The sequence below is a fragment of the Chenopodium quinoa genome, unplaced genomic scaffold, assembly GCF_001683475.1.
Source record: "Chenopodium quinoa cultivar QQ74 unplaced genomic scaffold, ASM168347v1, whole genome shotgun sequence".
NCBI classification, from domain to species: Eukaryota; Viridiplantae; Streptophyta; class Magnoliopsida; order Caryophyllales; family Amaranthaceae; genus Chenopodium; species Chenopodium quinoa.
In genome coordinates this window covers 3,841,683-3,853,037 of record NW_018745170.1, presented here as the reverse complement: position 1 = coordinate 3,853,037, position 11,355 = coordinate 3,841,683, and the positions used below count along the sequence as shown (strand labels likewise).

The following is an 11,355-nucleotide window of genomic DNA, read 5'->3' as shown; positions in this document are numbered from 1 at the left end:
AATTACCTAAGTCAGGTCCCCGGTCCAAACAGGTCCGGTCCGGTTTTGGACCGGTGTACACCCCTAGTTAAAATAACCCACATGTGAGTTGGGACCAATTATCTCACATTGATAAAAGAAAAGAGAACTAAATCTTTATCTATTAACTAATACTAAAACAAAACTTTGTTGACATCATCCCTTCTTCAAATTGTACACATGTCACTCTGACGTAAATTTTTTTCCCGCCAATTTGCTATGATGATGTCATTAGGTTTATTTTTTTTTTATTTTTTTTATCTAATAAACTTTTCATATACTTTATCCTTTGTCGTTACTGAGTCCTTTTTTTTATAGGTATATTAATATTTCAATGTTCAAAAGTGTTCTTTATAATTTTTTTTATTTTTTTATATTTTATAAGTAATATGCTTACAATATAAATTACTTACCATGTATACAAAAAAATACAAAGTAGAAAACTTTCTTTCTCAGTATTATAAATAAATTAAACCTTACAATGTGTTTTGTTTAAAACCGTGCATCGCACGAGAACTAAATTAGTTATATATAAACCAAGGGGGTGGTTGTGGTGTCCCCCTGAAAAGACCTTAGTATTCCTCTTGACTTATACTACAATGGTTAAATAAGGGTAAAAATGTTTTTAATTGCATTTAATTAATTCAATTAGAAAGCAATCACATCAATCTTCAATCAAATATGTCTTAATTGATTCAATAAAAGCCAAGATCTAATCCATCATCTTCTACTACATCAAATAGCTTCCTAAGTTAAATAATTTCATTAATTTCCTCAATTAGTGATTTACAAAAATCAATCTCCTAATTCATTCAATCACAAATTCCCTAACTAGGATATAATTATTTCCTCTATTTATCAATCTATTCATCTACAAATCAATAATTTACCTAATCAAATCATAAAACATCTTCCTATAAATCCATTTGTTTCGCTCACTCATTTGATTGGTAAAAAAATACATACAATAACAAACCTTCTTTTTATTTTTTAACTAGATTAGTATCCGTGCGATGCACGATAGTAATAATCTTTTTTCCCATTATTAATTTATAATATAATATAAAAATGAAGCAACTCGTATGGAATAAACAAATGCAATGTGCATAAGAAAGATAAAATGATAAGACAAAAATTATTAAAACTACAATTGAGAAAAAAAAAATTAGTTTTGATTAGTTAATTGAAAATATTTAAAAATAATATACATTATATTACATTAATGATGCATGTTATTCCCAATAAAACTATATGTCGTATGCCTTTTTATTAATGAATTAATTTGATTAAAAAAAAAAACTATACAATATACTTCCAAAAAATAAGCTAAGTAGAATAATTAAAAAAAAAAAAAAAAAACTTAAAGCTGACATCTATATTGTATTGGTAGAAATTTTTTTAATGATAGCGACATGTAGGGGTGTACACCGGTCCAAAACCGGACCGGACCTGTTTGGACCGGGGACCTGAATTGGGTAATTATGAGGACCGGGGACCGGACCTGAATTAACAGGTCCGGTTCCGGGCCAGACCTGAAAAATCAGGTCCGGTCCGGGTTTGGACCTGAATGGACCTGTTTTGTGTCTTTTTCGTTTTTTTTTAATACAAAACCTGTTGGACCTGCATATGGACCTGTATATGGACTTGTTTTGTGATTTTTAGACCTGTTGCATAATTTAATAATTACATACAAACCAAAATTATCAATTACAAAACTACATAAAGTCTATAAAGTCCCGATTCTCAAACACCAAAAATACAAATGAGTCCACCGAAAATACAAATAAGTCCACGAAAACTCAGTTTCAATTTTTCAGAGTTTGGTTTTCTTTTTTTTTTTTTAATTACGATTTTCCCGGGTTTCAGGTCCGGACCTGAAAACCCCGGGTTTGGACCGGGTCCAGACCGGGACCGGGAACCTGGATTTTTAAGAACCGGGATCGGACCTGAATCAACAGGTCCGGGTCAGGTCCGGTCCGGTTCAGGTCGGTTCAGGTCCGGTTTCAGGTCCAGGCCAATTTTTGTACACCCCTAGCGACATGTGTCCAAAATTATCGATGTAAGAATAACTTGTTTTAGTAATAGTTAATAGATTTTTTGAAGAAAAAAAAGTTATAAGTTTGGTAAAATTATTATAGAAATATTTAACAGAAAAATAACTTAATTATTATTATTTCATAAGATTTCAAATCAAAGCCATGAATAGAATTTTTTTTTTTTGTTTTTTTCATCCACTATTGTAGAACTATATAATGGTAGTATAATTTTTATTATTATTATTATTATTATTTTTTTGACAGGGTAGTATAAATGTTAATATTGTATTTTTGGCTCCGTTATTTTATACTCTCCACCATATATCAACCTTCTAAATTATAGTTTATTCTCCCTTAATTAAAAGATCTCAAAATCTTGTTTAACTATTTTAAGTAAATTGAACACGAAATAAAAAGGATTACAATTATTATAAAGATAATATATAAAATTAAATAATATATTATTATAATTGTATTACACATATATTCTAAACATAAAGATTTTTGCTAAAAAAAAGGGAGAGTTTTGGAGGGAAACAACAGCACCAGGAAGTGACACGTGTCATTCCTGGTGTCTGTTTTAGTATTATGTCATTGTTCTGTAATTTTCATGTTTATCGGAAAAACATTTTTATGATCTTCGAGAAACGTACTACATCAACTATCCCCTTAATCAACCACGACAATCATCATCACCTTTGTGTCAACCTTGCTCCCGTTACATAACTCATATTTTTTTGTATCTAAAATTGTTTTTAATCTTTACATGTATTTTATTGTATGCTAGATTTTCCACTCTAATTTTTTTCTTTGTTGACTTTCATAAGATTGTATTTGTATTTTATTTTATAGTGTATTTTTTTGGGTTTTATGGCTATTTTGTTTAATAGGAATATCTTAATTTTAACTCATTAAATTTAACTAGGAAATTTTGACATTTGCTACCACTAAAATGATCATCTTTGACATTTGCTACCTGTTTAAATTTTTATTTTATTTTACTACCATCCAAATCCAAAAAATATAGTTATTGCTACTACTTACTCCCTCCATCCCTTTATTTTTGCCCCATTGTCATTTTTGGGGTCAAACTTTGAAAATTTTGACCATAAATTATCGTTAATCTATAAAAGATAATTTAGTCATGAGTGGTCTGGTTAAATTCGTCTCATTGTATAGTTTATTAATATCACGTTTTTATAATTTTAACGTATATGGAAATAAATATATATATGTTTTAAAATAGGGACAGAGGGAGTAACAAGTTACTATTTCCGTTAATGGGGCCCAACCATCGTCCAGCCACTTTACTGCCACCTTCCAGCCACCCTTCCATCCTAAACCACCCTCACTGCCACCGTCCAGCCAGCCCTCCTTCCTTAGCCACCCTCACTACCACCGTCCAGCCACTCCTCCCTCCTCAGTCGCCATCACTTCCAGCCCCCCTCCCCGTGCCGGCGCCGGCGACCCTACCCTCCTCCTTTTCCCCCACCCACGCTGCTCTGAAATCACCCTAAACGGGTAAAAATGAAAAACTAAATCCGGTTAGGGTGGGTTTAACGAAACCCCCACCCAAACACCACCCATTCCCCCTTCCCCCAACCAAAAACGGCCCCTGGACCCCCTCTCCCCTTCCTCGATCCAAAAAATTACACCCCTACCCTAAACCCATTCGTTAAAATCACTCTAAACAGGTTTTAGGGTTTCATTTTTACCCGTTTAGGGTGGTTTCGGGGGCAGCGTGGGTTGAGGATGGGAGAGGGTGGGATCGCCGGCGTCGGGGGAACGTTTGGGCGCCGGAAGTCGGCACGAGGAGGGGGGAGGGTGGCTGACGGGGAATAGGAGGTGGCTGGGATTTTTGTAAATTTTTTTTTTAATAAATTAAATTATTATTTAATTAAATAATGGGCCCCACTTAACGGAACCCTAACTGATTCTATTAAGTCGTAGCAATAACTATATTTTTGGATTTGGGTAGTAGTAAAATAAAATAAAAATTTAAACAGGTGGCAAATGTCAAGGCTGGTCATTTTAGTGGTATCAAAACTCAAAATTTTCATTTAACTATTTAGGTTGTATTTTTTAAAGCAACTATTTAGGTTGTTATGTAAAACAAATGATATAAATGTATTTATTATTGCTTGACGACGCACGCATCGCTTGCATACAAAAGATAATACTTTGTAAGGCTAAGGCCTACTGCTCCTATTACCATACGGTTTTCGAATAGAACCTTATAGGTATTGTGAATTGGACTCTCTCTTTTGATGATAGGAGTGACACCCAACTCATGTGTAATACCCTAGAAATTCCCTTATTTTGAAATTCTCATTTTATTCTATATTAAAACCAATTAAGAGAATAACTACAGTATTACCGCCATCGTGATAACGCTAAGACATTTGTCAAAGAACACAACGAAAGACTTAATTGAGAAAAACATTTCAAATCCAACATCAAACCAAAACAACTTCAAACGAAATTAACTTCAAACCAATTTTAAAACCAATTACAATGTGGAACCGTTATGGCTCAAAACCAAAACCAAAGTAAATAAAATCAACTAAATAAGTTAGTAGCACAAACTCAATCAATTAATAACGATATGAAAATTATAAGAGAAACTTATAATGAACATGTAGCTCTCAACTCTCGAGCTAATCACATATTTCATGCTTCAATTACCTGCAACTTCTCCTTATACAGCCTCAATCTTCTCACTATAATAAGTCATCACATGGCCAAGACAATACAAAGCCAACAAACACAAACAAATCATCAATTAGCAAAAGCTGAGTACATACACAATTAAATGCATACACACTAACATGCTCAACCTAAACAATAAAATAAATAAACATGATTGTCACACAACACAATCAAACTTACCTTTGACCAACACAATAAGTATTTATTTATTAGTATAATATGAATTACGCATCGAACGAGTTTTCAATTAACCAAATATCCCTATTCCTAAATAATGATCGAGGTGAACTGACATGAAAGCTAATCAATAAGACAAATAAATAACCATGTCACTCATAAAGTGACGGACGTCCCAACACATAATAAATAATAGAAGGAAAATTCAATGTCATGACCTCGACCCCTATAGAAGTTATAATTTAATATACAATCACATAAATCCCCTCATATGTTCGTACTCGAGGCATATACGTTCCAAGAATTTTTGTGTGAATCCTCTTTCAGTTTACATGATTTACATATTAACAACAAGTGATGACTCATTCCACACACACAAACAACAATCCACATAAATTATTCAAGCAATTAAATGAGTTCCAATTAAATTTTTAAATAATTAATGATCACACAATAATTAAATAATGTGAAATCCATTTATTAACCAATGATGCATAGCACCCTAGTGCATACAAACACCTATCCAAAATATCCAACCAACTGTGTTCAACGCACTAATCAATTGCTCCAACCATAAATTTGTGCTAAAAAAACTTCCAATACCTTAAGTGAACCGTACCACACCAAAAATTCTTTAACAATGTACCAAACGAACCAATATCCACCAACGTTTGAGCTCAACATACTCATTTCTATATTCCAAAATAAATTCATGGTTCAACAATAATAATAATGTTCATTCAAAATACTTGAAACAATATTCACAAAGCCTAAACCACAATTCCAAACAACATTTAGCACAAATTTAAGTATAAAATCCAACCTAAACATGATTCTACACCAATCACAACACATAAATTAATCCCTAGCCTGATTCTGCATGCAAGATACAATAATTCTATTCGTGTACGTACCTTGAGTATATTCGCAAATTAAATTACCACTATTTCAAGAAATCACTCAATTCGAAGTCTCCTACAACCATTAATGACCAAACTCGTTATACATAGTACTAATAATTTTTAGCACTAATAAAATACTACTTAAAACCTTTTACTATAATCTGAAAATTTTATTAATTAAATTATTTAAAACCTTTTTTTAATGGGAACTCAAAACCCTATTTAAATTTAAAAATTCAGTAAAATAGTACTTATAATAAAAATTACAGCAATAGCAAACTACGTATAATCTGATTTTGATATAAAAACATTATTTTCAATACCCAATTGTTAATATAACAATCCCTAGGAAAAACACATAAAAATTCCAACCTAGGGTTTACAGTACAATTTTAAGGCTTTTCAATTGCATATAAAATCTGAAATATATGGGGCAAAATAAATAAATAAAAAACTATCAATTTATATCTAAAACTTCATAAATTTAAAAGCTTTAAATCAATTCATAAAAAGACAGGAAAGAATTTTTTTAATTTTTTTACTTACACACACCACACACGCAAGAGAGGGGGAAAAGGACTGTTGGCCGTAGGTGCACTATTGCCGTCGGGTGGTGGTGTGCTGGTGATGACAGAGGCGTGAGGGAAAGGTCGAACAAGCTAGAAGGATAAAGAGGAGAAAGAGAAAATACAACGTAATTTAGGTCTTCTTAAAAATTGCACTTTGAAAAAAAAACAATTAGGCTTTTTGGACTTGTTTAATGAAGTTGGGTATTGTAGACACCTAAAAATGTCTCCCCAAAACCAAACCCAATGATGAACAATCTTTCACAGCATTATTGGTCGGGTTGAGTATTTAATCTCGGGAGTGCTTAAAATCCATGTATTTAATCCAACACAACATACAAAGTAGTCCACAGATCAGTCCAAGTATTTAGTCAAAGCATAGTCTAAGTATAACCCTCATTTTAGCCCAAACCCTTTTAGGCCCTGTTCTTTTGAGCATCTAGGCAGAGCAGAGCAGAACATATTACTACTACTGCTGCTGCTGCTGCTGCTACTACTGCTACTGCTGCTACTGCTGCTGTTGCTACTACTGCTGCTACTACCTGCTGCTGCTACCTGCTGCTGCTGCTGCAGCTACTGCTACTACTACTACTACTACTGCTGCTGCTGCTGCTACTACTACTTCTACTACTACTACTACCAATGGCGGTGATTATTATTGGTAAGTAATGTATCCGGTGATTATTATGAGTCTTCTTTTTTTAATGTGCTATTTTAAAAATGAGTCTTCTTTTTTAATTTATTCTTTACCACTTAGTACTTGACTTTAATAATTTTCTACTCAATACAACCTTTACCAATTATTAAAATTTTCTAAAAAAAATACTATTATTCATAAAGCTATGATTCCCTTTTTTGCATGAACCTACTTTTTTACACTATATAAAGACAAAAACTCCATTATCAATTACACTCTCTCACTCAGCATACAACTACTTCAAACAACAAAAAATTCGCTTTATAAAACCTGCAATAAAACTACAGAAGACATTATTCTGTTGACAGAAGATTACAAGGTAAAAAAATTAACTATTATTCATCTGTTCTTATTGCTCTATTTGATATATGTACATTTAAATAATTCCTTTCTTCATAAAGTGCATACATCTCGTGTAATTCATAGAAGAAAAATAGGATCATATGTAATAGTATAAAAGAAATTTTGAAATATTCATGCTTAATATAATTATTAGTTAACTAACAATTTTTTTTTTTTTTTTTTTTTTTTTTTTTTTTTTATCAGGATGAAAACAGAACGCATGCATCTTGATGAGCTTAATCCTAGCTCCATGAATTTCACAGTCAAAGTTAAAGTTTTCTAAAAAGCTAGACAAAGGATATCTTCCAACTCTAGAACAACAATCTTTCAAACTTTATATGTACTTGATGAAAAGGTATATTATGTCTTTTTGGATTTTGTCATTGTACTATCTATGAACCTTATTGAATGCATGTATTTAATAGAATCTATTTTAGGTTTTTGAAAAAATAACAAAATTTGCAAGGTATATTATGTCTTTTTGGATTTTGTCAATGTACTATCTATGAACCTTATTGAATGCATGTCTTTAATAGAATCTGGTTTAGGTTTTTGAAAAAATAACAAATTTTGCATGCAATCTATGGCTTTACGTGAAATCTAATTTTGATAACAACAACCAGCTAGGGTTTCGTGGAAAAGAAACACATGCAATTACTGGTAGATGAAATTTACCTGTTAAAATAATAAGGACATAGCTAATTTATAAATTCTGTCGAATAAATGTTACACGTACCATTGAACATAACATTAAAACTTTTGTAAGTTTCCATGGTATAGCGAAGTTGTTAGGATGAACTTTTGTAAACTTTTGTGCTGTTCTTACCATACACATGCCATTTTAGCACAAATTAATCACAGGAATATAGTAAAATTGTTAGGATGTTGTTTGGTGTTATAAATGAAATTTACCTGTAAAAAAAAGTCAAAACATGACCATGCATGTCCTCTCCTCTTCTCCAGGATCATATTTGGATACCCTTGTAGACAATCTTCCTTAATATTTTTTTTTCTTTTTCTTGGAGCTCCTGCTCTAACTGCAGTCTGATTCGTGGACTACTAATAAACAATCTTCCTCTCATTAATACACAAAATAACCATTTGTTTTGAGATTGCTTTATACTGATGTGTGATCTGTTTGTTTCTATATCCAACCGTAGCTTGCTTTTCTACCGGCCTGAACATCATTTTTTCCACCTATTCCTTTTCACTTTGAAAGAACATTTTTTTTTTCAAATGATAGTGGATTAGGGGATGCATGTATTCAAATGAGTGGATGATGGAGTACAATATTGATCATATTGATGGCCTGGTGGGAGTCAAATATTACAAAACTATTAATGTGGTATTGATGGAATAGGTTGTAAATGATTTTTGGGATGTTCAATGGTTATATAATCAATATTGTATAAGTTGTAAGTGACTTTTAGAATGAGCTATGCAATGAGTGCAATCTTTCCACATGTGTTTTTAGCATTAAATTAAATTATACATACTCAAATTTATTTCAGAAGAACAAGATGCGTGTCACTCTTTTCGGAGATCAAATTAAAGCATATGACGAAGCCATTGTATACAATGGAGAATATGAAATCTCTAATGCAGCTGTGATGCCACTAGATAAGGTATTATCCTATACTTAAATTATTACTTATATCCTACTACATATGTATATGTGAATCATTAAAATTTGTTAACAACACAAATTTTTAGCCAATTGATACAATTTTCTGTGGATTTGAAGAAGATGGTGGATATAATATAGCCATTATATTACTATCTACATATTTATGCACCTTACTTTTCCCGAATTTAGAATAACTTATCGATCTAAAAATGTATTCAAATTATACAGATGTATTGGGCGTGGTACTATTTGAGAAGAAGAAGCACGGCAGGTCAACTCCAAATATAACAACCAAAGCTATGTCCGAGAAATTATCATCACAGACCAAACGTAAAAATAAAATACCTTAACTAATTCATAACATAACTCTACTATCTATGCAATTACTAAATTAACTGGTTGATTGCTCGCTACAACCATAACCAGACCTTGACCATCTCTGCATGGAATGACCTCTCAGGAATTGCAAGTGATGCTTTAAATCTCTGGGCTGAAAAATTTGCCGTTGTTGGCTTCACAGCTCTTAAACACAATCCTCGAAGAGGTAGAACCACAAAAACTATTTAATTTAAAAGGAAACCTACTTATTGTTCATATGAATTGAAAGGCTAACATGTCATCTACTGTGCAGCGTTTGCCTTATCAACTACAATGTCTACGAGGATTATTTATAACCCAAAAGGAGATAGATCGAATGTCTTACGTGAATGGTAATTAAAGTCATTATACATAGTAATTGATAACAAATAATTACTCTAACTACTTAAACACGCGTTTGTGATGCCATATTAATTTCTTATACATGTATAGGGCTGTAGCACAAAAGCAGTTACTACAAGATAGACAGGAAAAAGTTTTACAGATTCGAGATACTACACAAGAACAATCTATGAAAACAATTGAAGAACTAAAAGACAAGAAGGTATAAGTATTATAAATAATGTCTTTGTTTAAAATTAAAATAATACAACATTAATATTTCTCAATAAATTCATGCAGGCTGCAAATGCACTGATGGAAGAACGTCACTGGATTCAAGCTATCATTCCAAATGCTACTTTGGATGATGTATTTATTTACATAGGTTGTTCTGGTTGTGGAAAAAAATGCAGTGTTCCTGAAGGAAGGCAATTCACATGCATTGTCTGTGACAACAAAAACTGTGTCTCAACTCCAAGGTTTGTTAAAAAACAACTTTAAAACTAATCAAGAATATAATTTAACAATACCTTTATATTTTATCTATGAAAAAACTTAATTCATTAAACTATCAGGTGTCATGCGTTAATGTATTTTATTTTGGTTGAGATGTTATTCTTGTTTTGGATTAATTTAATTATTGTAATTTTGTAGTATTATATTGCAATCTAAAAAATAAAATGAGTAATACTCAGTGGAAACATATAGTTGTATAAGCTTAGGAAGAGACTTACTAAAATGTTGGAGAGAGAGAGAAAAAGAGAGAACACTTAAAAAATCAGAGCAATTAGCTTAGGAATATGCAATTAGCTTAGGAAACAGTTTACTAAAATGATGGATCACTAAAGCTAATTAATTAATTGAGAGAGAGAGAGAGAAAAAGAGAAACCACACTTACGAAAAATCACTTGAGAAAGAGATAAAAAATCATTTAAGATACATCATTTAAGATAAACCATTTAAGAAAAAAACACATAAGAAAAAAGGAGAAATTAGCTTAGAAGAAAGATCAACCAAATCACATATTCACAATACATAAAGACACAAATTAGGGTACATCATTCAAGCTGGTACTTTCGCCATTGGGGTACCACGCGCGAAAGATCAACTGTTTCCTAAGCAATTCTACTGTCAAACAAAAGATTGATGTTGATATGAATCGTATTATCAATTAATATATGTGTCTTTATGTACCGTGATTTATCATAGAGGAAAATCTAATAAGTGATTTTTTTTAAAGTGGTTTATCTACTGATTTTGCATAAATAACCCACACCAACTTATAATCTCCATTACATATAATAGCTGTCAGACTAAGTATCAGCTACTTTTTTACACAAGATATTGTAAATACACAAAATGAAAGGCTCCTTTTTTTCTGAAAAAAAAACTTTAAAGTTCATCAATTTAAAAAAAAAATGGAGCTAGCTTCACCATGTTGTTCTAATTTTCCTTCAATAGTTACCACCAACAAAACCAAATTCTCGCTATTTAGCTCATATCATCGGTTAAGCTTTCCTCCATCATCTTCTTCTTCATTTCTAGGCTCTTTATGTTTCCATTATCTATTCTTTATTCTATT

The 11,355-nt window shown here is 31.7% G+C and overlaps 1 long non-coding RNA gene across 1 annotated transcript; it reads left to right on the top strand.

Annotated features, from left to right (window-relative positions):
- The first annotated feature begins 9,756 nt into the window (after positions 1-9,756).
- LOC110710323 lies at positions 9,757-10,092 on the top strand. The gene is made up of 3 exons (XR_002509150.1): positions 9,757-9,784; positions 9,937-9,996; positions 10,074-10,092. It is a non-coding gene; the product is annotated as an uncharacterized LOC110710323 (long non-coding RNA).
- The last annotated feature ends 1,263 nt before the right edge of the window (positions 10,093-11,355 follow it).